Consider the following 4,992-nt stretch of genomic DNA (forward strand, 5'->3'; position numbering starts at 1 on the left):
AAATAAAGAGACGAAAATATTAAATCCTGCTTAGTATTTATAAAAGATGAGTTTTAAGTAATGCCTACTAGATTTGTTCATTAGAAGAACATTGCTTAACCTAGCTGGTGGCACAGAAAATAAGACAGAAAAATAAATTATAGCAGTAATAGGGGAGTAAATGCAGGACTACTAGGTAGAGAGAAACAGGGATGAAGGAAATACAAACATTTTATATTTAAACTTCTAATATGCATGTATCTGCTGAAAGTGGAGCTAATAGGGAGATATTGGAAATGCAAAAGGAAACAGGAATAATGGAGGATTCTTGAAGTGGTAAAAGAAGCTGTGTGTGCTATGTATTATGGGCAGGGTGAAGGGCTGCATCAAGAATTGTATGTACAATGGTATGTCGTGGTTAAGAAATTGAACTATGTCCTTTATCCAATAGGGCAATATTAAGTATTTTTAATTAAGATATCAAAGATATTTTATGCTTCTAAAAGATCATTTTAGTTAACAGTGGGAAGAATGAATTAGAGAAAGTAAGATTTGAGGCAAGAACAATAAAGAAAAGTAAGGCAGAGGAAAATGGACAGAGGTAATAATTGTAGAAATATTAACCTGGGAAGATCAGTAGTGCATAGTATTAATAATCTACTGGTGTGGGAAGTAGAAAGTGAAGTTGATGGAAAATTTAAGGAGGATCTAAAGTTTCTAATATGGCCACCCAATAAAAGCATGATAAAATTAACCAGGAAAAGTCTGAATTTTGAATTAAGAAGTGCGACTTTAAACATCCTTAATTTTGGCTGCCTATGGAATACGCTAGAGGAAAAACCATTTAGTTGGTTGAAAAAGTGGCATTGGAAAGTAGACAAACAAGAAAGCCAGACACATGACAATCTGTGGCGTTGTAATATAGATGATTGCTGAAAATGCCAGGGTGGAGGCGTTTGCCTGGTGAGACTACAGAGAGAAAATGGGGGCATTGTAATGGAACCTGGAGAAACACTCATATTTAGAGCCAAGTGGCCAAAAGGAAACCAGTCAGCAAGTGAAAATTATACTTAGAGGAGTAATAATTGAACCAGAAGAGGACAGAATCACAATAATTACATGCAATCAAAATTTGTTCAAATGCTAGAATAAGATCAGGTTATATAATTTAAAAGTGTCCATTTGATTTGGCACTGGAAGGCCATTTGTGATCTGAAGTGAAGACTTTTTAGTTGAATGATGAAGGAAAACATCAGATTACATAAGGCTCAGTCATTAACACTCTGAGGAAGTGCAGACAAAGTGCAAGCCACTCTTTTAGGACTTAGGTTAATAAAACCAATGAAGGATAACCCAGGAAGAGGAGAGGAGTTAGCTTTCTTCTTATTTTAGGTCATTTTTCAGGAGAGTTGTGGACAACTGCAGAAGCCTTTGTTTAGTATTTTCTGGTAAGTAGCACATGCCTCAATATCAGGATCAATTATACTATTTGTGCTTCCTTCTTAGGATCTATGCTTCAAAAATGTAACAGTATTGAATTATAGATATTTATGCAATAGTTCAATGAGGAAACTGCAGCTAACATATTCGTAGTTTACATGTTATGACTTAAGATATATGTTAGTTTGTTAATGAAAGAGATTTGTAACTTTCTTCAGAGCTTTCTCTGTAGTCCCTACAGGTAACTTAATTTGTTCACCGTACACAAGATTGAGTATTTTAATAAAGTCTTGACTAGTGCTAAGTACACTGTGATGATAACATTTAAGAAGTATCAGTTCTATCATGGGAAATGATGAGTGTCCTGTAATTACTTGTTTTCATCAATATCTTATTATTTCTTGTTATTGCTTGTTTTCATTGCCTCTTATTATTCCTATCTATATTAGTGACTGTTTTAGTTTAATTTTTCTCTGACTGGGTTACAAGTCTAACAATTTTATTTTTGGCCAATCGTGGAAACTAGAAAATCTTTTATTTCAATGATTATCTTTGAATATTCCAGCTAAAGATTTCATCCTTGCTCACAAACCTAACTATTCACCAACTAAATTATATCTTGAGATACTTGATATCCATATTAGAGTCCTTTTAAATGCCAGAAGTTCATCACAGTGAAAATATTACACTATTCCCATTTCTTAGAACTATTAATTACATATTCATTTTATATTGCTACTGGAAACTAATGTTTTTAAATTAGGTTGAAAGCAGCTAAAATATTTCCTTGGGGTTTTCACCCATTGGAAAAAAAAGATTTTAAATGTGGTCCATATATAAATGTATTGCATATGTATGTATAACACATGCTATCAATCATGTATGGAATACATATGAAACATGTATGTGAAGAATGTATGGCAAAACCCATGTAACTACATATTAATAGTGTAAGAAAAATGTTTTATATTCACTTAAAGTGTAAATAGGGAAACAAAAACAGAACAATTTATTTTGTCATGCTTTTCTGATTATTAAAATAAGCCATAAAACAATCCCCTTTCAATGCCAAAATTCTTTGATATTGGCTGAATTGTAATATCAAACAAAAAATTTTGAACAGCAATAAAATCTAATTTTCAAGACACATTATATATCTAAACAATGTAAATTCAGAGAGAGGTGAAAAGATTCAGAAGCCATATACCTCAGGTTGGTAGGTTTGTGTTGAAACTTGGCTGTGAGCAGGCTCTGGAGGTCTATGAAACCACATCATGGGTTGACCCTGGACACATACTGTTGCAGGGAGGCAGGGAAAAGAACTGGGTAGGCCATGACCATTCCTATTGAAATCACACCAAGCTGGGAATTTATTTCTGTTTGCATATTGAGCTTCTCCATGGGCTTCCATTAGTAGAAATAATTTTACAGGTTAAGCATGTGATAATGGAGGCTCTTACCTCTCCTTCACTGGTAGAAGATTAAGTGATCTCTTCAAGGTCACTCAAGTGAGTTGCAAAGCCAAGCACAGAATGCAGGTCTGATAACCTCTCCTAGTTAAATAAAACCACAATATGCATATAAAGCTTCTGGTTTTTTTCATGTGTTTTCCTTGAAATATGAGCAAATTACATGGAGACTCCGGATTCACAGAATTTTAGTTTAAAGAAAGTTTTTGAAATCAAGTCCAAGGCCTCTCTCCAGACAAGAATCATTCTTACATCAGATAAAAGGGAAATGCACACAACTTCCTTTAGTGTGTCCAGGACAGGAAGCCTGGAGGGGTGACAGTATTCGACATATTGCTAATTTTTGCACATTGATTTTGTACCCTGAGACTTGGCTGAAGTTGCTTATCAGCTTAAGGAGATTTTGGGCTGAGATGATGGCGTCTTCTAAATGTACAATCATATCGTCAGCAAATAGAGACAATTTGACTTCTTCTTTTTCCAATTGAATATCCTTTATTTCTTTCTTGCCTGATTGCTCTGGCTAGAACTTTCAATACTATGCTGAATAAAAATGGTGAGAGAGGGCACCCTGGTCTAGTACCAGATTTCAAAGGGAATGCTTCCACTTTTTGCCCATTCAATATGACATTGGCTGTCGATTTGTTGTAGATAGCTTTTATTATTTTGAGATACATTCCATCGATACCTAGTTTGTTAGGAGTTTTTAGCATAAAGGAATATTAAATTTTGTCAAAAGCCTTCTCTACATCTATTGACATAATCATGCGGTTTTTGTCTTTGGCTTTGTTTATGTGGTGGATTACATTTATAGATTTACATATGTTGAACCAGCCTTGCATCCCCAGGATGAAGCCTACTTGATTGTGATGGATAAGCTTTTTGATGTGCTATTGCATTTGGTTTGCCAGTGTTTTATTTTATTTATTTATTTTTTTGAGACGGAGTTTCGCTCTTGTTACCCAGGCTGGAGTGCAGTGGCGTGATCTCGGCTCACCGCAACCTCAGCCACCTGGGTTCAGGCAATTCTCCTGCCTCAGCCTCCTGAGTAGCTGGGATAATAGGCATGCGCCACCATGCCCAGCTAATTTTTTGTAGTTTTTAGTAGAGACGGGGTTTCACCATGTTGACCAGGATGGTCTCGATCTCTTCACTTCCTGATCCACCCGCCTTGGCCTCCCAAAGTGCTGGGATTACAGGCGTGAGCCACTGTGCCTGGCCCGCCAGCATTTTTTTTTTTTTTTAAATATGGAACACTTCACAAATTTGCGTGTCATCCTTGTGCAGGGGCCGTGCTAATCTTCTCTGTATCGTTCCAATTTTAGTATATGTGCTGCCGAAGCGAGCACCGCCAGCGTTTTATTTAAGATTTTTGCATCAGTGTTCATCATGAATATTGGCCTGAGATTTTATTTTTTACTTATATCTCTGCCAGGTTTTGGTATTAGGATGATACTAGTCTCATAAAATGAATTAGGGAGGGTTCCCTCTTTTTGTATTGTCTGGAATAATTTCAGAAGGAGTGGTACCAGCTCCTCTTTTTACATCTGGTAGAATTTGGCTATGAACCCGTCTGAACCTGGACTGTTTTTTGTTGGTAGGCTATTAATTGCTGCCTCAACTTTAGACCTTGTTATTGGCCTATTCAGGGATTCAGCTTCTTCCTGGTTTGGTCTTGGGAGGGTGTAAGTGTCCAGGAATGTATCCATTTCTTCTAGATTTACTGGTTTATGTGCATAGAGTTGTTTGTAGTAATCTCTGATAGTTTGCATATCCGTGGAATCAGTGGTGATATCCCCTTTATCATTTTTTATTGTATCTATTCAATTCTTCTCTCTTTTCTTTTTTATTAGTCTGGCTAATGGTTTATTTTGTTGATCTTTTAAAAAAACCAGCTCCTGAATTTATTGATTTTTTGAAGGTTTTTTTTGTCTCTATTTCCTTCAGTTCTGCTCTGTTCTTAGTTATTTCTTGTCTTCTGCTAGCTTTTATATCACAAGCATTCCTATACACCAATAGCAGACAGAGAGCCAAATCATGAGCAAACTCCCATTCACAATAGCTACAAAGAGAATAAAATACCTAGGAATACAACTAACAAAGG

At 35.8% G+C, this 4,992-nt stretch overlaps 1 non-coding gene across 1 annotated transcript; it reads right to left on the bottom strand.

Moving 5' to 3' along the window:
• Positions 1-4,130: 4,130 nt before the first annotated feature.
• On the bottom strand, positions 4,131-4,237 carry LOC118143904 (U6 spliceosomal RNA). The gene has a single exon (XR_004728389.1). It is a non-coding gene; the product is annotated as a U6 spliceosomal RNA (small nuclear RNA).
• Positions 4,238-4,992: the final 755 nt, after the last annotated feature.

The sequence above is a fragment of the Callithrix jacchus genome, chromosome 11 (assembly GCF_049354715.1).
Source record: "Callithrix jacchus isolate 240 chromosome 11, calJac240_pri, whole genome shotgun sequence".
In the NCBI taxonomy this organism is placed as follows: Eukaryota; Metazoa; Chordata; class Mammalia; order Primates; family Cebidae; genus Callithrix; species Callithrix jacchus.